Source organism: Danio aesculapii, chromosome 18 (genome assembly GCF_903798145.1).
Source record: "Danio aesculapii chromosome 18, fDanAes4.1, whole genome shotgun sequence".
NCBI lineage: Eukaryota > Metazoa > Chordata > Actinopteri > Cypriniformes > Danionidae > Danio > Danio aesculapii.
The window spans coordinates 30148420-30172103 of NC_079452.1; the positions used below are offsets into that span (position 1 = coordinate 30148420).

Consider the following 23684-nt stretch of genomic DNA (forward strand, 5'->3'; position numbering starts at 1 on the left):
ATTATGGTTGCGCTGGTCTGAAAATAGCAACAAATCACGCATAACACGTCTTGCACCTTATTGCGCCGGGTGTAATGATAGGGCCCAATATTTCATTATTGTTCAAATTCAGTAAAAATTTTTGTTTTCCTCTACGTTGCTTAGATTAAAGATTACAAGAGTGTATTGCTAATAAAAATAATAATCTGCACAGAAAAAAACATTTATATAAATACAGAAATACAATTTTCAGCTCAAATTATATTTAATTGAGCATTCTTGTTTAATTGAGCACGTTTAAAAAAACTCTACTGATAGCATTTGAAATTAAAAACTCAATGGCTTAATGCAATTTGGAAGCATAAATTATAGTTCTGTGCTTATATTATATCTAGGCAATATTGCAGACACTATTATTACTAATAAGTAAATCTGAGGATTTGCTTGCCATTTATAAGTTACTGTACATGTTCTTCTTTCATGAAAAGCATCAGCTGTAGCTGCTCATGTAAAGCTGTTGACTGCTGTACATTTGTGTGCCATTTTATGTGAATGAACATATGCAATCTCTCTCACTTTTTCTCTGAAGTGGAGGCTGCGTTGCTCTTTTATTCTGTTTCTCGGTCATGAAGAGCATGAAGTACTGCACTTTGATCCATCCTACTGATCTGTGGCTGTTTCTCTGATGATTCTGTCTCTCACGTTCTTGTCTGCATGTATGTTTGTGTGTATATACTGTATACAGTATGTGCAACTAATCCTACATTTACAGGACTATAGAGAGGGTGACATCTGAGGTAAAAGCTGATGAGATCTTGCTGGAGGCTTTTTGACCTGGAAAGGTAAAACACTTCACTAGCAAGAAAACAGTTCAACAGACCATCTGCGCGAGGATAAAGAACGAGCCTCCTCCATTCAGCCTCTTTACTTTCACTTTCTCTTCACTTACTCCTTCACTTTCGTGGATGGACATGTATTAGCCTACATAATTAATTTTGTTTGTTAAGCGCAACGATTTGTTTCAAAACTATTTCTAAATTTAGTTTTAATTTAAAGCAAACGAATAAATAAACAGTAATAACGAAGTGTGGTCAAAAAAAACTGAGTTGAGATATGGTCCCAAACAAATCTAAGATTTAATTGTGTTAAATTAAATCTAAGTTTTTTATTAAAACAATATAAATACGCATATGATAAATAACAATAATAACATTATACAAAAGCAAGTTGTCGATAATAAACTGAATAATGCCTCCTGAGAAGAAGAAAGCATGGAGGTAGTGGTCTTTATATTTATGTAGAAAATAATAATTGTTGTAATATTTTAATCCTTTATTTATTTTTTCATTTGTAAAGATATTTGCGTATTGCTGTATATCCTGTGTGTATAAAGCAATGCATACACGTTTTAGGCGCACAACTAACATGCTCTGCGCTGGACTTTAGACCTGCTTTCTATTGCACAGTCTATTTTAGTTCCTCAAAATAGCAACGCGACAACAATGTGCCTTAACACACCTCCATTCCAGACCAGAACACCCCTGAGTCCACAAAGTGGCGCAAATGGATTTGCTAATTAAACAATGTGGTACGGTGACACAGTGGCGCAGTAGGTAGTGCTGTCGCCTCACAGCAAGAAGGTCGCTGGTTTGAGCCTCGATTGGGTCAGTTGGCGTTTCTGTGTGGAGTTTGCATGTTCTACCTGCCTTCGCGTAGGTTTACTCCGGGTGCTCCAGTTTCCCCCACAGTCCAAAGACATGCGGTTCAGGTAAATTGGGAAGGCTAAGTTGTCCATATTGTATGAGTGTGAGTGAGTGTGTATGGTTGTTTCCGCTGCGTAAAACACATGCTGGATAAGTTGGCGGTTCATTCCACTGTGGCGACCCTGAATTAATAAAGGGATAAGCCAAAAATTAATGAAAGAATGAATGTACAATGTGGTGCAAAACATGAAAATTAGGGTTGCTGTGGTCTGAAAATAGCAACACATCGAGGCAAACACATCTTGATTTAATTTAGTATACAGGCACTAAAGCTATTTATTTTTTATTTAATATTTGTAATACAAGATAATTTGAAGAATGTTGAAATCAGGTATCTATTGAACAAAAAATAAGTAAATAAACACTATACAGTGGAAGCCAGAGTGGCTATTTTTCTGTTTGTTTTTGGTGTTAATTAGGAGAACAGGTCTGGAACAGAGTAAATTATAACATGGTTAATATTTTTGGTTGAACTATATGCAATAAAACTGAATGGTAAGGTAAAAAAATGTATTTACCAAAAAATAAATAACTCTGAATAAAAATGAATTCACAGAGTGAAAAAAATTATAATAATAATAATATAATAATAATATATATATATATTGTGTGTGTATATATATATATATATATATATATATATATATATATATATATATATATATATATATATATATATATATATATATATTAAAAGCACCTAAAAACAAACTGAATCATGTATTTATATTGTTGAAAATGTACTTAAATAATTTAACAGGCACACATTTATGATGTGAATTACATAAAATATAAACCCTCTGAACAACTAACCATAGAAGTACAATGAATTTGAGTTGCTAAGCATTGCAAACATGTGAATTAATTTGCTAATTGCAGTTGTTCAATAATAAGTATTCATTTATGATACACATTAGGCCTATGCCCTATTTTTATAGACTTTTCTCAGCAGATAAAGCATATTAGCTACAAATACTGCTTGGAATTACGTTGTTTACAAAGGTTAGTTTAAAAAAATTCTCAACATAGCCAAATATCAGTGGATTATTTCACAATAATATGAAAATCATAGCAGTTTAGGTTACTTTAGCATAATTCAAGCAGTTTATCATATATTTTACATACAAATAAATAGTGAAAATGTGTAACTGTTTAATGCAGTATTGTTTTTTATAGTAGTAAAATAATATCACATTTTTGACTAAGATAGTCAGTCATTCGTCGTGGTTACGTACTGTAATGATGCCAGCGCGATGATATCAAGAGCTAATTTAGCAACTTCAAGCATCAATTTGGCCTGCTTTGAGCAACTTTCTCACACCGTTCGTGTGCAACCCAGTTTAAGGCTGTGTATAGTCTACGTTTATACACGTTATGCGCCGTCTTACACTCTTTTATAAGCGTATAACTCAGCAGTAACAGTGGATAAACGACACGACATATCGCGTGCGCGCTACCGACACTTTGCGCGTGCACTTTGTTGACGTCGAGTTGTTGATGAGCCCTGCGTCTGCCTCCACTCTAACGTTATATTTACCAGGTAATGTTAACGTTATTTGTTTAAAACAAATCAAACATAGTCCTCCCTGCTGAAAAATCCAGCTTAAACCAGCCTAGGCTGGTTTTAGCTGGTTGACCAGCCTGGTTTTAGAGGGGTTTTGGCCATTTCCAGGCTGGTTTCCAGCCTAGTCTTAGCTGGTCAGCCTGGAAAAATGACCAGCTAAAACCAGCCTGACCAGCCTGGTTTAAGCTGGACATAGCTGGTTTTAGCTGGTTATCACACAGACTGACCAGCTAAGACCAGGCTGGAAATGGCCAAAACACCTCTAAAACCAGGCTGGTTGACCAGCTAAAACCAGCCAACCAGCCTAGGCTGGTTTAAGCTGCATTTTTCAGCAGGGCTGGTTTATTTATATAAAAACGATACTGGAATTTGTTGTCAAGATTATTGAGCAGGAAATCCCGCTTCAGTTTGGCTAGCCGCAAAATTTACCTTGTTAAAGTAGACGTTTTTTTCTTTCTTTTGTTCTGCTCAATTTGTAATAACTTAGTTTGGAGTCTATAGTAACTTAGTCTACTATAAATATATATATTTTTTCTATTGCAAGCCAAGCTAATATAGCCCAAAAACACGACGACAGCAATACTCATCATTTAATAATCATCAGGAGTGTTATGGATATCAATCTCTCACCATATGAGTTCATTCAAATCAGTGTCTTGTTTACGTTCTGTCTCTAATTTGATGATGGGCCATGGAAACACTATCGTTGAGGAAGACTTGATGTAAATTCCTTTTTTTGTATTGTAAGCATGGTTGTAAATCATTGGCATTCATATTCATTAACTTCTTTAACACCAGAAATTACATAATGTAACTTTGTTTATATACAGCTTCATGTTTTTGGTCACATTGTTTCATTGTTTCATTGTTTCACACACATGCACACGCACACACACACAAAAACCGCATCCACGCTTGCTCTCTCGCAATATTGTTAGACCGCCCGCTCCCATTCAAATTACATCAGAGTTATTGACCGCTCCCACGCTTTATTCCGAAATTTATTCCCGCACTGCAAGAAATCTGGTCAAGTGCCACTGCTCCCAGCAGCCACCGCGTTTACCATGTCTTCCTTCTCTAAACTGCAGATGTTGTGTTCTTTTTCGAGACCAGGTCACCTGGTGCGCGACTCGCCATCTTACCTCACCTCTCTCTATCCTCCACACTGTCCTATGATAACAATCACGCATACGCATTTTTAGGCATTAAATAAATCATATTTATTATTTAATACTTGTCTCCTATACAAGTGCATAGTATTTATGACGGTATAATGGTATTGAAACTGATACCGTTGCTATTTTTAGATTCTGCGGTAAACCATATTACCATATGTATTACTGTATTCTAGTTCTGCCTAGTTCTGCCTAGCCAAAGACAAGGAAAGAACAAGGCCTGGGTAATCATCAACAAGCAAAACAACTGCATTCAGACAGCGAACTGCACCTGTACAGGTGTGTGAACTTACATCTTTACATTTCATTCTGAACATTCAGTGTCCGCAGTTTAATTCACCATATTTAACAGTTTTTGCTGAAATCATTGCTGCAATCAATAACCAGTAATGTGTATGATTCAGCATAGCGTGAACTTACCTGATATATGAAATGAGAACTGCAGAGTTGAGCATTTTTAATTAGGTCCTCACTCCATTCACCTCATATGACGGCTGTTAGCCAAAGATGTCTGCGGTTGGCATTAAAAGCAGTGTGGTGTAGGTTAAAATTTAAGTTTTCGAATTTGGCATCCTACCGCACAACTCGACATGTTTGCTATTGCAACCGGTCTTTTTTTTGCAACCGGTATCAAGGTTGAACCCGTGTGATGTCATGTGTGACGTAGGTTAATAATTCCCCTATACTGCATGTGTTTGGACTGTGGGGGAAACCACGTGAACACAGGGAGAACATGCAAACTCCACACAGAAACACCAACTGACCCAGCCGGGACTTAAACCATCGACCTTCTTGCTGTGAGTCGACAGTGCTGACCAATTAGCCGCTCTATTATTTATTATGACTTATAGTATTTTTTTTTTTTTCATGTAAGTACATCACTCATCAAACAAACTTGCATTCCAAAGCACTTCAGGGGCTCTTTAATAAAACTCAAAATGAGAAGTTCAGCCTATTGCCAAAGCTCGTCATCATATCCGGTTACTCATATTCATTCAGTCCAAAATAAATGATCCCTGTCCTGGCATTGACCTGTCCTGCTTTCCTTGTTTATGTTGTCGTTAATTAATTCTGTTGAATGCATTTTTCATCTCCTCTGACATGCTCCCGCTCCCCTCTTTTCCTGTCCTTTATACGTAGGATCTGTGTCCATTCAGTGATGGGCAGAGATGAAGTGGGTCAACAAACTCTGAGGACGTCACAACCAAGAGCTTTGAGCGCAATGTGTGTATGTGAGTCACATTTCACTAACAAACAACAGACGCCATATCACTGTTCATTATAGACACGACTCCTGCATCATCCATCAGTACATACATGTGGCATGATCCCTCGTGAGGATATTGATTCAATTGAGACTGGTATTAGGGCTGCACAATATATTGTTTCAGCATTGATATCGCAATTGTCAGTTGGGAATATAGTTGAGCAGGAGCCCTAGTTCAGAACACATTGATTTTAATAAACATGCACATACATAAATCAACCTTTTAAAAGATTAATCCTCCTGTTGTCTTAGAATTCTGCATACAGCGTTTGCCCTTTGGGTCAAAAATGAGCCGTCTTTACTAAACCTCGAAAAAAAAGCAGCTAAATTTAATTGAAATTCTCAAATGTCTTTCTGTTTAATCAAAGGTCAATGCTTCTTAACGTCAATGTCAACTTTTTTGACTAAAGTAAAAAATACCTGCATAAGCGTAAAACATTGTTAGCGAGACTGTATTCATGAAGGTTAAAGCAGCTGTAAAAGCTTGCTGTTTACATTTCAGCTCATTCTGATTACGTACCCCTGTATACATTTCTGGAGAGTGCCAAATATGTCACAGGAGCTGTTTTTTTGCAGTTTTTGTTTTCACAAAACCACCAGAGGCTGCTGTGTATGCTTTTTGAGCTCTCCAATTTCTCTTGCGAGTGCCATTTGTGCCTGCTGTACTCGCGTAAATCTAACAGAAGCCGATGTTGATTGACTGACTGACTGACTGACCCACCCTCCTACTTCCATAAACCCAACCAATAGTGTTTTCAAAAGTACTGATTGACCGCCCACCCATTTCCCTAAATCCAACTGACAGTATTAAAAAGCAATCCAGAAAAAAAGCCATCTGATTTTTACCACATTTTCAGATTTTATGACATTCTAACCCTTTTATACACTTGTTTATATTATTTTTTGGCTTCTGTTTTAGTCTTACCTGCTTTCTGGAACTGTTCTTTGCTGGACTCGAACCCCGTCGTTGCGGTCAACTCCTCTCTGTACCTCAAGTCATATTCATAGAAAAGTTAGTAATAAACATTTAAACAGAAGTATTTATGTGTATGAAGCATCTGTTTTGTAAGAAGTGCTTCTCGGATGATATGTAAGCGACCCGTACAGCTTTACTGTAGACATCTCGAGCGAAAATGACATCGACTGAAACTTTTTCTGTCATACACCACGCCCACCAAAAGGGTACCCTTGGTAGTGGAAACGCAAGCATCATAAAGGTCACCTGTACCGACCCGAACCGTACTGTACCTGTCAGTGGAAACGAGCCATTAGTAAGCTGTATATCTCTCTATAGCCATCCCTATATCTGTCATTAGCCAAAAATTAGTTCTCGAGATCTACCTGAGCTCAAACTCCCCTCTCTCCTTGCTAATGGGAGGGAGCCCAGGGCTCGAGGATTGTATAAGCTCTGGGCTTTCTCCTGGAACTGCATGCCAAACATGCTTTATAATCAATTATCAGCTGAGTCAATCATCAACTCTTGAAAGATGTAGATCTACGAGTGCTTTGGAGTAATCATTAAATTTATACATGCATATTAAGAGAACAAAGTTATGAGGACAAGCAGCACATTTTATTGTAACTTTATTCAAGTGCAGTCCCATACGGAAATCTGATACATAACAATATATAAACATATTTATTTAACACCATGTCCTAACGTTTAGTTCTATTTCTGCGACATAGCAGCAAAACAACACTACGTACTACTATTACAATTACAACATAGGCTCATTCTCAGTTGTTACTCTTTTTAAGCTCTTGTTACTTTATTTTTATCGTCTCTAAAATGACAAAATTATATTTATTTATTTATTTATTTGTTTATTCATTTATTTATTCATTTATTTATTTATTTAGTTAGTTGTTTGTTTGTTTGTTTTATGTATTTATTTATTATTTTGTTTATTGTTTATTTGTTTATTATCAGCAGATTTTATTGTAACTTTATTCAACTGCTGTCCCATACGGAAATCTGATACATAACAATATATAAACATATTTATTTAACACCGTGTCCTAATGTTTAGTTTTACTTAGACAGCGATGACAAAATTTGTATTTTATAAATGTTCTATTTCTGCGACATAGGAGCAAAACAACACTACGTACTACTATTACAATTACAACATAGGCTCATTCTAAAGCGTAGCCCTAAATACATTTCTGGAAATTGCTAATTATTTTGCTAGAGGAATGTATGGCTGCATTACATCTTTAAAACGAACGCTACAGGGCGGTATGATGATGTTCCCTTTTGTGCTTACCAGCTGACCACTTACCTCCATATGGACGTCTTTTCCGCTGTTACAAGTTTGTCCAGTAGCTCGCCATGTATGTCAGAGGAGTTGATTACGATGACGGGGTTCGAGTCTGGTGAAGAACGGTTCCAGAAAGCAAGTAAGACAAAAACAAAAGCCAAAAAATAAAATAAACAAGTAAGTAGCAGGGTGAGAATGTGGTAAAAATTGAAGAGAGTCTATCTCAGTCTCAGTTTACCAGTTTTTAAGCACTTGTTACTCTTTTTAAGCTCTTGTTACTTTATTTTTATTGTCCCCCCACCCACACACACACCCAAAAAAAATAAGTTCAGGCTTAGGATTTTTTTCTGCTGTAACTCCCTGCATGTAGGTGCTTTATATTGATTGCTAATCCACAAGTGATGACGATTATTGGGTTAAACATTTAGGATACGACTCCATAAAAGCTTATATTTCAGTACTTTTGAATTGGTCAGTGACTTTTATGTATGTAGCACATATACGTGGTCTTGTGTGATAATTTTACATGCCTTTTTGTGAAATGCACATAGAGTTGCGATGAACTTTCACAACCTTGCATGCACAGAATGCTCTTCTCAATATGTTTATTGAGAAATCCAGCTCAGAACAGTTTTGGGTTGGATTGGAGTGAAATAAATAGATACCTTTTTGTCTAATCAAACTCGTAATTTTCTATGTCAATTTTTTTTAAAGTAATATTTGATATATGAATGTGTTGAACTCTGTGAGCCTGTGGGGGTGCGTATGGTGTGTTTGGAGAGGACAAGGTCTAATACTGTAAATATTTCATATTAGTCTCTGTCACATCTACCTGTATTTGCAGCTATGCTTAACCTTGCACCCAGTCTGTTGCAGTGACAAGGACTTTTTTTAGTCTAATTAAGTCCAACAGAGGCACACACACTACAAAAGCAACCTATAGATCAGAGGTCAGTTCAAAAGAGCTCATTGCAGCAGCTAAATGAATCAGACATTGACCAGCATTATTTATTTATGTTTTATCTTTTTTCAATCCGCGGAGATAATTTACGTCAGTAACTGATTTCATCCATGCTGCAAATGAATGTCTTTTTCTGTGCTAATTTATCCACATCAATTAAGAAGATTTATTTGTTTGTTTGTTTGTTTTCTTCCTTGCTTGTTTATTTATTTATTTATTTATTTATTTATTTATTTATTTATTGTTTTATTATTTGTTTGTTTAAATATCTGTAACTAAATGCTATTAAAATATATTAGATTTGCCATTCAGGCACCACCATTTTTGCAACAACTCAAATTTGACATACTGTAATTATATAAGTATAATAACCCTCGTAATAATGAGCAAATTAAATTAAATTAAATTATTTCAGTAAAGGTATTTCATTTAATATATTATTTTAAATTATTCAATTAAAGCAAGGGTGTGAAAAGGCTGTTAAAAATAAATTATTATTATTATTATCAGTCATTATGGTGATAATAATGGCCAATCCCTAAAAATGTTTATAATTAACAGAACCTCAGGTCAACTAAAATGACAAAATCATATTTATTTATTTATTTATTTATTTATTTATTTATTTATTTATTTATTTATTTATTTATTTATTTATCTATTTATTTATTTATTTATTTATTTATTTATTTGTTGATTTCTTTATTTATTTACTTATTTGTTTACTTTGTTTGTTTGTTTGTTTGTTTGTTTTACGTATTTATTTTATTGTTTTGTTTATTGTGTTTAAATATCTGTTAACATAGTGTTATTAAAATATATTTAGATTTCCCATTCATTGTTTTTGCAATAACCCAAATTTGACATAATCCTATAAAGAATACAACCCAGCTAATAATGACAAATTAAATTAAATTAAATTAAATTAAATTAAATTAAATTAAATTAAATTAAATTAAATTAAATTAAATTAAATTATAAAATAAAATTTTCATTTTAAGTTAAATTTCAAATTTTTATTTCATTTATTTTAATCAATTAAATGCAGTTCATTCCACTGTGGTGACCTCTGATAAATCAGGGTCTAAGCCGAAGGAAAATAAATGTTTTTTTCAATTTAATTTAATTAAATTTTAGATGGGGTGTGAAATGGCTGCTAAAAATAAATTAATATTATTATCAGTTATTATGGTGATAATAATGGTGGCCAATCCCTAAAAATGTTTATAATTAACTGAACCTCAGGTCAACTAAAATGACAAAATTATGTTTATTTATTTATTTATTTAGTTGTTTGTTTGTTTGTTTGTTTTATGTATTTATTTATTATTTTGTTTATTGTGTTTAAATATCTGTTAACATAGTGTTATTAAAATTTTTAACCCAAATCTGCAATAACCCAAAATTGTCATAATCATATAAAGAATACAACCCAGCTAATAATGACTTATATTATATTATATTATATTATATTATATTATATTATATTATATTATATTATATTATATTATATTATATTATATTTTTAAATTAAATTTTCATTTTAAATTTAATTTTTATTTTTAATATAGTTTAATTTAATTTAATTTAATTTAATTTAATAAATTAAATGTGGTTCATTCCACTGTGGTGACCTCTGATAAATCAGGGACTAAGCCAAAGGAAAATAAATGATTTTTTTTATTTTATTTTATTTTATTTTATTTTATTTTATTTTATTTTATTTTATTTTATTTTATTTTATTTTATTTTATTTTATTTTATTTTATTTTTTATTTTATTTTATTTTATTTTATTTTATTTATTTTTATTTAATTTTAGATAGGGTGTGAAATGGCTGTTAAAAAGTAAATAATTATTATTATCAGTCATTATGGTGATAATAATGGCCAATCCCTAAAAATGTTGATTATCATTAACTGAACCTCAGGTCATCTAAAATGACAAAATTATATGTGGTTATTATCAGTGAAGATATGGGGTAAACAGAAAGTCCATTAATCTGTAAATGCGGTTTAGAGCAGTATTAATGGCTCACTAAAACCATAAAAGGAAAATATTTTGTTTGCTAAAATGAATAAAATTAACACTGCTCGTGTGTTTCATAAAAATAACATTAATAATACAATTTTAATAGTATGAATATGTGTACATACATTTATATGATATGCTATTGCATCACATTAAAACAGAGTTATTTTGCAATGTATTAAAATTATGATACATTTTTTTATGTTGATCACAATATAACTTCATAAACTGTTTAGCTGAACTTTACAAGTCATTGTAACTAAGCTAATTTAGCTTGTATTATTTAATTATTAACTTAATTAAAATTTGATTTTGGATGTTTACTTTTGTTTAAGCTAAAATAACAAAAGATATGAAATTATAATATATTATAATACATAGAATTTAGTTATTTACAGTGGTTGATAATAAAATAACAGTGTCTGCCAGTCAGTGATGAGCTTTCTGTGTGAAGAGAGACTCACCTGCTGTCGTCACTTATTTTAAATGTCCAACACTTGGCGGCACCCGCATTATGACCTCGTAAATTTCAGTGTAAAACAGTGTGATTTGTCAGTGTGCAGGAGTAACTAACAGTTCACATCAACAACAGAAAATGTGTGAGTCAAATCCAAACACCAAATAATTGATTAGTGACTCTAGACAAACATGTGAAGAAAAAGAGACTTTTGATTGCTTCCTGGAGTGCGCTGTGTGTGTGTGTGTGTGTGTGTGTGTGTGTCTCTGTGAGGGGGATTGTATCTCAGTATTGTGAGACTAGTACAGGAGATAATTAGCTGTCACACTGTATTACTGCTCTCAGCTGGAGCTGATAAACACAGGAGAAGAGCTCTCACCTTACACAACCATACTCTATTTTCATACTGTGAACACACACAGGATGGAGAATTAACACTTGCTGAGTGCCAAAAGTGAGTAAAAATTTGGTGTGAATAAATCTTTACCAGTTGGCTGCAATCTTTTTTTTAATGATTTAAATTGCGTTGCAAAAAAAAACAAACAAAAACAAACGTAGACGTCAACAAATTTATTTATTTGTTTATTTGTTTTGTTTTTTTATTATTTTAATTAATTTATTTTTTGTTAGATTTTATTATTATTATTATTAGTAGTAGTAGTAGTAGTAGTAGTAGTAGTATATTATTAGTATTATTGTTATGTTGTTAAGTTGCATTTTTTTTTAAATTAAAAACTAAAGGAAAAAAGGCATTTTGAAAACTAGTCCAATATATTTTCTTGGCTTGTTTGTTTATTTATTTATTTATTTTTTTTAATTCAATTCAATTCAATTCACCTTTATTTGTATAGCGCTTTTACAATGTAGATTGTGTCAAAACAGCTTCACATAAAAGGTCATAGTAAATAGGAACAGTGTAGTTCAGTTTGTAGTGTTTAAGTTCAGTTCAGTTTAGCTCAGTTCAGTGTGGTTTAAAAATCACTACTGAGAGTCCAAACACTGAAGGGCAAATCCAACGATGCGCAGCTCTACAGATCCCGAACCATGCAAGCCAGCGGTGAGGGAAAAAAACTTCACTAAATGGCGGAAGTGAAGAAAAAAACCTTGAGAGAAACCAGACTCAGTTGGGCACGATCATTTTAATTTCTCCGCTGGCCAAACGTCTTCATTATTTTAAGTTTTTTTATTTTTTGTTTTGTTTATTATTATTATTATTATTATTGAGTTGAATTTTTTTTATTTATATATTTATTAAACACTAAGGCAAAAAAAGCATTTTGAAAACTAGTCAAATATATTTTCCTGGCTTTTTTGTTTGTTTTTAATTTTTTATTTATTTTTGTTTATTTATTTATTGTTTTTTTGTTTTATTACTATTATTGAGTTTAATTTGTAAACATTTATTTATTAAAAACAAAGGCAAAAACGTTTTTTTGAAACTAGTCTAATGGATTTTCTTGACTTGTTTATTTATTTATTTTAGATTTTGTTATTATTTTAATTGTTTTTTTTATTTGTTTTGTTTTTTATTATTATTGAGTTAAAAAAAGCTAAATATATTTTCTTGGCTTAATATTTATTTATTTATTAAATACTTTTTAATATTTTAATTATTATTTTATTATTATTAAGTTGTTTTTATTTATTTATTTATTAAAAATAAAGTCAAAAAAAGCATTTCGAAAACTAGTCAAATATATTTTCTTAGCTTGTTTGTTTATTTATTTATTATCATTATTATTATTTTTATTATAAATTTGTTAGTTTTGTTTTGTTTTATGTGGGAGAAACCCACGCGAACGCAGGAGAACATGCAAACTCCACACAGAAATGCCAACTTACCCAGGCAAGGCTCGAACCAAAGACCTTCTTGCTGTGAGTCAACAGCAATACCTACTGCTCCACCAGATCACCTGTTTTATTTATTATTGTTATTGAGTGGAATTTGTTTATTTATTAATTAAAAACTAAGACAAAAAAGCATTGGTTGTTTATTTATTTATTATTATTTTAATAGTTTTTTTTATCTTATTATTATTAATATTGAGTCTAAATTTTTATTTATTTATTTATTTATTTGTGTCTTTATTTTTATGTTATTTGTGTTTATACTAAGCTACACAAGATATTTTAACTCCATTAACAACATTTATTTATAATTATTTTTTTCCAATTTTATAATTGTGGCTCATAATTAAGGCTATAAATTATTATTAAGGCATAAGTAAACTGTAATAATCATTGTTCATTCATTTAATCCTTAACAGAATGTTAATATGCAAAAATAAATTAGACTTAAACTTCTGTGTAATATCTGTCTCTTGTCTATCTTGTTGCCAATAAGCTCACGTGACTCTGCATAAATGTCTTCTGATATGCAGCAGAGTCAAACATAGATGAACTTTGCCCACCGCAACCTTCATCTGACAATGACAACCAACCAGATAATTATTAAACAGTCTGTCCTTTTATCCAGCAGATGAATTTATTTCCCTCATAAAGAACATTTTCCTCATTCAGTCACTCTGTGAAAAACAGCGAGAGTATAGAGTCCAAGATCAATCGTTATGAAGTTGTTGCATGTGATTTTATTGTATGATATCACACACGTTGCACTGTTAAACATGGTCATATTATTGTTCTACCACGAGCTGATTAGGAAGGTTTTATACGCTCGTGCAGCTATAAATTTAGGTTTATATGAACATATCAGTAAAGTTCAGGTTAGGAAATCCTATGAGACTGTGCAGGATTTTTATTGGAAAGTCGGTCTTAATTTGTTTGAGTTTCTATTTTTCTAATGAGATTTTGTAGTTGGATGCTAAAATAATAATAATCGTAATAGTAGTAGTAATAATATTAGTAATAAAATTAATAACAGGCTGCACGGTGGCGCAATGGGTGGCACGTTCGCCTCACAGCAAGAATGTAGCTGGTTCGACCGTAGTTCCGGGGAAGTTTCTGGAGGCCGCGAAATACGTCCCGGGAGGTACGTATTTTTGCAGTTTTTGTTTTCGCGAATCTGCGAGAGGCCGATGTGCGTGCTTTTTCCCGCGCCGTTCTCGCGTAAACCCGCTAGAGGCCGCTGTCGAACGACCTTCCGCCTGTCTGCCTGGATGACAGAATGATTGACCGTGCGACCGGCCAATCGGCTGACCCACCCTCCTCCGTCCCTAAACCCAACCAGCGACGATTCACAAAAGCCGTCCAGAAAAAGAAAAGCCCTCGTCTGATTTTTACTACATTTTCGGATTTTGACCACATTCTCACCCTGTGACGAACTTTTTTGGATTTTGTTTTTGTTTTCTTACCTGATTTCTGGAACTGCTCTTCTGCGGACTCGAACCCGGTCGTCGTCGTCGTGGTCAGCCCCTCTCTGCGCCTCGAGTCCACCAGAGTACACGAAGAGCTAACCGGACAAACTGGTTGCAGCGGGAAAGCCCTCCACACGGAGGCGAGCGGCTGGCTGAAAGGAAAGGAACGGCGTCACACCGCCCCGCAGCGTTCGCTTAAAAAAATGAAATGCAGCCGTACGTACCCCCGGCTACGTATTTCGCGGTCTCTAGAAACGTCCACGGGACTACGTTCTCAGAATGAGCCTGGGTTGGTTCGACCCTTGGCTGGGTCAGTTGGCGTTTCTGTGTGGAGTTTGCATATTCTCCCTGTGTTCACATGGGTTTCCTCCGGGTGCTCCGGTTTCCCCCATAAGTCCAAAGACCTGTGGTATAGGTGAATTGGGTAGGCTAAAATTGTGTGAATGAGTGTGTATGGGTGTTTCCCAGTGATGAGTTGCAGCTGGAAGGGCATCCTCTGCATAAAACATATGCTGGATAAGTTGACGGTTCATTCCGCTGTAGCCACCCCTGATAAATAAAGGGACTGAGCCGAAAAGAAAATGAATGAATGAATGAATGAATATTGATAACGACAATTAAAATCGTATTATTATAGTAGAATTATTAAAATAGTATTAATAATAATAATAACAACATTAATAATATATTTTTTTGGAAATTCTGTAATAATTTCAGTCTTTTCTAATGAGATTTTGTAATTTGATGCTAAAAAATAAATAAAATAATTTTTTTCATAAAATTTTTTTGTGTGCAAATCTGCTTGTAGATTCATATAATAATAATAATAATAATAATAATAATAATAATAATATCACGTCGTAATAATAATAATATCAATTCATAATAATAAAATAATAAAAATGATAATTTTCCCAGTACTGCGTTGCAGCTGGAACGGCATCTGCTGTGTAAAACATATGCTAGATAAATTGGCAGTTCATTCCGATGTGACAACCCCAGGAAAATGAATAATAATAATAATAATAATATTAATAATAATGATATCCCTTCATAATAATAATAACAATAAAAATAATAATATTAATTCATAATGATCATCATAATAAATGATTATTAGGATTATAACAATAAAATGTCCAGTAAAATATTACACAACATTCAAAAGAATTTCTATTAATATTCAATTAAAAAATTTAAAACAATATGTGTATGGTTTTAATTTATCTGGCATTACTTCGAGATGATTCCATAGGACTGGGATGTTTTTAATTAAATAATTAATTTTGTGTGTGTGTGTGTGTGTGTGTGTATGTGCTTGTAGATCCATTTAATATTGAAAATAATAATAATAATATTGATAATGATAATAATATCACTTAATATTAAGAATTAAAAATAATAATAATAATAATAATATCACATGCTAGTACTACTACTACTACTACTACTACTAATAATAATAATAATAATAATAATAATTCTCATAATATTAATTATACTCATAATATATCTTAATAATAATAATATCACTTAACAATAATAATACCACTTAATGTAGCACTTAAAATGTTATCACTTAATAGTAATATCACATAATAATAATAATAATAATAATAATAATAATATTATGAGACATCCATGAGAGATCCAGTCATCTATGTATATAGCGTAATATAATATATAATACAATTATTAATATTAATAATAAAAATAAAATTTAAGAACAATTATTAATAATAGATAACTTTTTGACTTTCAGTAAAAACAGTGCTTTCTAAATATAATGTAATAATACATATAAATATAATAAAATGTCTACATTTATTTACTATTATTATTCTTCAGCTAAGTTCACCTCGGTTACACTTTTAAAAAACTGTAATGCATTATTATAACTGCTGAAGCTATGATGTGTATTTAATGTAGATAGCTGGATTATTTTACGTGTGTAATAATTAATAAATAATCGTTCCATTTATATTTCTTCTTGCTGTCTGGGGGATTCTCTCCTATTATTCTCCAATACAGTCTCATTGCAGTTTGGCTGGATTTGTGAATTTCGGAGCAGCTCTCCATTTCACTTTTGTTCCACATCCATTTTTCCCGCAGCCGGCTCCAAATCTATTCTCTCACACATCGAACCCGCAGCTCCAATCCAATTCTGGTACCTGAAAGTAGAACTGGCAATTCAATCCAAAGGTATTGATTCCTTCAGTTGGGACCGGCTCTCGGCTTTGATAGCTGCTTGCGTTTGCTCTTAACCTGATATGGCCATCAAAGCTTGACTGCGGGCGTACAGGCACATCTGGAGAAATCGCTATGCTAGCTCATTGTGGCTCATTGTGCTAGCGCGAGAGAAAGCATGATGCCGTCAGCACTCGCTCTCACTTCAGTGGTGTCATCACTGCCGAGTAGTTTTCAGTGTGGTGAAAGTGAGCTATTATATCAGAGAGTTTTCTTCAGTTTCGAGTGCTGAAATGAGCAATAGCCTCTAGTCCCGTCATGCTATACTTTTCTGCAGGACGGAAAACCACAGACAGTCTCAAATAGTTTACTTTCAGGGTAAACAAGGGGATGTGAGGGTGGAGAATTGATTGATGTTTTCAGTGGAACATTTAAGAGCCAGTTGACTTTCCATTCCGTCCATCCATCCATCCATCCATCCATCCGTCCATTCATCCATCCATCCATATCTCTATCTCACCATTCATCAATCATCTGCATAATGCATAATTCATCTATTTTCCCATCTGTCTGTCATCAATTCCATCCATCTGTTCACCTGTCCATCCATCGATCCATCCACCCATTCATCCATGTCTATTTCACCATTCATTAATGTATTGTATTATGCATTATAACGCATCTATTTTCTGTCTGTCATCAAATCCATCAGTCCAGTCGTCTGTCCATTCCTCCATCTGTCTGTCTGTTCGTCCTTTCCTCTGTCCATTTGTCCATCCGTCTGTCCATCTATCCATCCATTCATCCATCCATCCATCCATCCATCATTTGTTATTGGCTATGTCCATTCAACCGTCTATTCATCTGTCTATTCATCCATCCATCCATCCATCCATCCATCCATCCATCCATCTCTCCCTCCCTCCCTCCCTCCATCCATCCATCCATCCATCCATCCATCCATCATTTGTTGTTGGCTATCTGTCCATTCAACCATCCATTCATCTCTCCATTCATCCATCCATATATCTATCTCACCATTATTTAATCTATTGTTATAATGCGTCTTCTCAACTGTCTGTCATCAAATCCATCTATCCGTTCGTCTGTCCATCCGTCCATCCATCCGTCCATATGACCATCCATCCATCCATCCATCCATCCATCCATCCATCCATCCATCCATCCATCCATCCATCCATCCATCCATTGTATCTCTGTCTTTGTCTATCCATCCATCCATCCATCCATCCATTGTATCTCTGTCTTTGTCTATCCATCCATCCATAATTTGTTTTTGGCTATCTGTCCATTCAACTGTCAAATGTTTGTCCGTCTGTCCATATGTCCATCCATACATCCATCCATTCATCCATCCTTCCATCACTTCATCCGTCTGTCTGTCCGTCCATCTGTCCATCCATCCTTCCTTATATCGTTCCGTCCTTCTTTTCGTCAGTTTGTTCATCAATTCTTCCTTCTATTTGTCAATTTGTCCTACAATTGTTTGTTCTACTCATCCATTTGTCCATCAATTCTTCCATTTGTTCATTTGTACATCAATGCTTCCTTCTATTTGTACATTAAAAAAATGTACTCTAAAGTGTTAAAACTAAATCTAATCATTTTTCTTTAATTCTAGTTTTGACTTGGCTAATTTAAATTTTAATCAAAATATTTTGTTTTGTATAATTCCTTCAATCAAAGATCAAAATTCACAGTCTAAATAGTAGTACTCCTAAATTTATATGTTAGGGATTTCTTTTAAAGGGAACATAGTTTACCTCTTTTTTATGATTTAATATTAATATTATGGTTCTTCTGAGTGTGCCAGTTTAGGTTCAGTTTAAAACACAATTCAGATTTTTTTATTATAATGTGTTAAAAAGTGTCATGTTGGGGGCGTGTCCACAGTTCGCTGATTTAGGGGTGTGTTGCTTCACATGTAAATTAGTTTCGGCTTCCCGCCAACGAGGGGGCGGGGCTATGAGCTCACCCGCTCTGCGTTTGCTACAGAGTCTGACAGGCAGACGGAGAAGGAGAGAGAGGATCACCATTCAGTCGTACATGTACGACTCTGACACAGACCAAGCAGAGTACAAAATCATTTGTCTCTTTGTACAGTTTTACAGCCAACTGTGTGCTAGTTTCAAGTGCCGAGCTTGTACACAGAAACTAATAACCACACACACTGAATTAACTTTGACTGAGGCACCGGATGCGCCGCACGAAGCCGCGACACGGCACACCAGACACTCTCTGTAGCGCGGCAGAAACATGAAGTGTCCCGAATCGTCGCGCCACGCATTTTTGAATTCTAAACATAGGTTTCTGCAGCGGTCCGCGGCGCCCAGCTGTCGACTTGAGTGTACCCTGATAGAAACCTATGTTTAGAATTCTAAAACGCATGCTAGTTAAGATCACAGGGAGCTTCTGGGATTGCAAGAAATGCAAACGGCTGAAGTATAAGTTAGACTCGATGAGAAGTACACATGTTTGCAAACCTACCTAAAGATACAACCAATAATTCCGATTAGAGCGATAATGTGGAGAATATTGCTCTTGTGTTGAGCCCAATGAGCCTTGCATCTAAAAATAGAGCTAGCGTGTTCCTTTAGTGATATCGCTTCGACTCACGCTGAAAATGGCGGACGTGAATCAACAAACTGAGGATATGATGATTGGTCCACCGTTTTTTATGTTGTTAAATTGAAAAAAAAGCACTAGATGTGCTTATATCACCCCAATATGACAGTCTATACACCATACATGCACACATGTCTGTCCAAATAGCTTGAAAAGTAGATTTTTTACCATAGGTGCCCTTTAATAAAATGTAATAAAGATGAAAAATGAAGAGAAACATTACAAATTAATTTAGTCAAAATTATGTAGTTTATAATTTATTTATTTTTATTTTTTTGCAAAACCTCATTTGAATTTGAATGTATAATCTTTCTGTTTCTAAAGATGTTAGGTGACCAAACTTATATTTTAATGAATATAACTGTTAAACTGAATAAACCAAACTATATTGTCTAAATTCAATGAGAAATGGATATAAATATAAGTTTTCAAAAGACAGTGTACTCATTTGTAATGTGCACTGTATGTAATCTACTAGATATTAATTATATACAAATAAAATAAGCAAGACATTACATTAATTTTCCAAGCAGTAATGAATTGGTATTTCAATTTTTGAACAAATAACATCAGCAAGGAAATGGATTGCGCAACATGATCAGCATAAAACATAAACATTTCAACAAGACAATTGATAAAAGAATTCTTAAAGAGTAATCATTCCTGGCAATGGAGACACACACAAGACTGTGCGGGAAGTTTCACATTTTACAGATGCTTCCTTGAGTATTTTGCCAAGTCTCCTTAAATATACAAATTGCAGTAAACAACTATTAAATCTAAATAATAAAAGCTTTACAAGACCTTTGTCTGGTTATATATTAACCTAAAAGCCTAATACCTGCTGGGGTAAAAGTAAACACTTGACAAATATCTTAAGAACAATTTTGCACACCAGTATGTGCCAGAATTTCCCCAAATCTGAGGTCTTTATTTTTGAATGTGTTTCTGAGATAGAACTGAGATCATTTTCCACTCACACTGAGACCTTTAAAATGATACCCAACATGACAAGATAAAATTCAGACATTCTACAGGTATAAAAACTACAGTAACAGATTTAACCATCCGTCTATCTAACCCTTCATCAATGAATCTGTCATTGTATCCATCCATTCATCTATTTGTCATATCGTCTTGTCTTTTAATCTTGTTGCCTGATCATCCATCCATCCATCCATTCATCCATTCATCCATCCATTCATCATATCTTCCTGAGTTTTAATCTTGTTGCCTGTTTATCGGTACGTTCGCCCATCCATCCACCTGTCCATCCATCCATTGGACATATCTTCATGCCTTTTAATCTTGTTGCATGTATACCCATCCATCCATCCATCCATTCACCGTTGGCTATATCTTCCTGTCTTTTAATCTTGTTGCCTGTTTATACATCTATCCATCAGTCCATTCGTCCATACATCCTTTCCTTCTGCCTTTTAATCTTGTTGCCCGTTTATCCATCTATCCATTCATCCGTCCATCTATTGGCCATATCTTCCTGTCTTTTAATCTTGTTGCCTGTTTATTCATCCATCCATCCAACCATCCATCCATCCATCCATCCATCCATCCATCCATCCATCCATCCATCCATCCATCCATCCATCCATCTCTGGCCATATCTTCCAATCTTTTAATTTTCCTGCCTTTTAAAATTGTTGCCTGTTTATACATCCATCCACCCATCCATCCATCCATCATTCCATCCATTGGCCATATATTCCTGTCTTATATTCTTGTTGCCTGTTTATACATCCGTCCATCCATCCGTCCATCCATCCGTCCATCCATCCATCCATCCATCCATCCATCCATCCATCCATCCATCCATCCATCCATCCATCCATCCATCCATCCATCCATCCATCCATCCATCCACTGATGGCTATATCTTCCTGTCTTTTAATCTTGTTGCCTGTTTATATATCTATCCATCAGTCCATTCGTCCATCCATCCTTACCTTCTGCCTTTTATTCTTGTTGCCCGTTTATCCATCCATCCATTCATCTGTCCATCTATTGGCCATATCTTTCTGTCTTTTAATCTTTTTGCCTGTTCATTCATCCATCCATCCATCCATCCATCCATCCATCAATCCATTTGTCCATCCATCGGCCATATTTTCCTGTTTTTTAATCTTGTTGCCTGTTTATCCATCCATCCATCCATCCATATCTTCCAATCTTTTAATTTTCCTGCCTTTTAATATTGTTGCCTGTTTATCCATCCATCCACCTCCTCCATCCGCCCATCCATCTGTCCATCCATTGGCCATATATTCCTGTCTTTTAGTCTTGTTGCTTGTTTTTACGACCGTACATCCATCTGTCCATCCATTCATCCATCCATCCATTCATCCATCCATCCATCCATTGGCCATATCTTTCTGTCTTTAATTCTTGTTGCGTATTTATACCTCCATCCATCCATCCATCCATCCATCCATTCGTCAAATTTTCCAGACCTTTAATCTTGTTGCCTGTTTATCCATCCATCCGCCCATCCATCCATCCATTGGTCATATCTTCCTGCCTTTTAATCTTGTTACCTGTTTATCCATCCGTCCATCCACCCATCCATCTATCAGCCATATCTTTCTGTCTTGTTGCCTGTTTATCTATCTGTCCATCTGTCCATCCATTGTATATCCAGCTGAATATCCATCCATCAGTCCGTCCGTTTATCCATCGATCCGATTATAGATCCATCCATTTATCCAACTATACATATATCTGTATATCCATCTATATGTATATCCATCAATATATCCGTCCATCCATTCACCTCTCTGTTTATCTATCCAGCTGTATATCCATCTATCCATCCATCCAGCTGTATATCCATTTGTCCGTCCATCCATCGTATGTTTTTGTCACTCACTTGCATGTCTCATTTCTTCAGGTGTCAAAGGTCAATCTTCAGTTCATAAAACAATCTAACTTAATAAAGACTCGGAGAGGCCCATAAACGACACATGCAATTGCTTCATTAAAATCTACTTATTAGTCTGTGGATAATTTCACATCTCTAATCTCTCATTCAACACATTACAGAAAGCAAATCACACATTTCCAGCTTAAATCCGACCGTCTTTTGAAACCCGTCTTGTCTAATTGCTTCTTTGAAACATTTTGAACGAGATCATGCAACATTTTTGGTACAAAACAATGTCTTACGAAATGATTTTTATTCAACACAGATGCGTAGCTAAAGACTTCCTGCAACAGCTCACTCATTTGGGAGCTAAATTCAGCATTGGGGATTGAAAAAAAAATCTAATGATAAACATTGCTAGGATAACGTAGATATTATTGTCGTTTCAGGTTGATAAGGACATGCATGCATAATCAACAAGGAAGAAATGCTTCGTCATGTTGTGCATGAACAAACATCTGGGTAAGCTGTTGTCTGTGAATGATTCCTGAATGGACGTTAAGACACTTCTCTCTCCGCACACTTCTTCATATCTGCTGTAAGTGACCTTTGGTTAAAACCTATCATGCTGCGTGGTGAAGTTCTGGTTGTAAAGCTGTAAAACACAAACCCTCCCACTCAGGGTGTTCATGTTTTTATTGCATAAAACAGATGGTCCAGTTCTGCTCTATCTCAGTGTGCTTCCTTCATCTGCACACACAACTGAAAAAGGGAGGAATTAACAACTGTGTGCTTGCAGAAAACAACAGTGAAGGTAGGACTAATGTGTATTTAAATAAATCAATTAAAGATGATTTTTGTTATACTGACATGCATTGAAAAAAAGTCAAACAACTGTGCTACTTTACATGTATTTAGTTTAGTCTAAAGTACAACTTTACTTTGATTTTATAGTAGTAAAAAATATATATATTTTTTTTCTTTCTCAAAATAAATATTTAAGTTGAAACAAAGTAATTAAATTATTTCATGGTCTATAAAAAATACAATTTTCTTTTGAGTGAATGTCTTTTTTTCCTCTTGAGCAGAATAAATGTTTTGATTAGTTTTTAATTGATTATGTTTTTATTATTCTGACATGCACTGGAAAAGTGAAACTACTACTTTACATGTATTTAGTTTAGCCCAAAGTACAACTTTA

The 23684-nt window shown here is 34.1% G+C and overlaps 1 protein-coding gene and 1 long non-coding RNA gene across 2 annotated transcripts in view; both read left to right on the forward strand.

Annotated features, from left to right (window-relative positions):
* The first annotated feature begins 769 nt into the window (after window positions 1-769).
* On the forward strand, window positions 770-23029 carry LOC130245248 (uncharacterized). The gene is made up of 3 exons (XR_008839318.1): window positions 770-821; window positions 5622-5713; window positions 22933-23029. It is a non-coding gene; the product is annotated as an uncharacterized LOC130245248 (long non-coding RNA).
* Window positions 23030-23206: 177 nt separating this feature from the next.
* The window catches only part of si (sucrase-isomaltase (alpha-glucosidase)), a 178207-nt gene continuing 177729 nt past the window's right edge, over window positions 23207-23684 (forward strand). The window contains exon 1 of the mRNA XM_056478595.1: window positions 23207-23297. The gene's annotated coding sequence lies outside the window, so the exon portion shown is untranslated. The remainder of the gene's footprint in view (window positions 23298-23684) is intronic.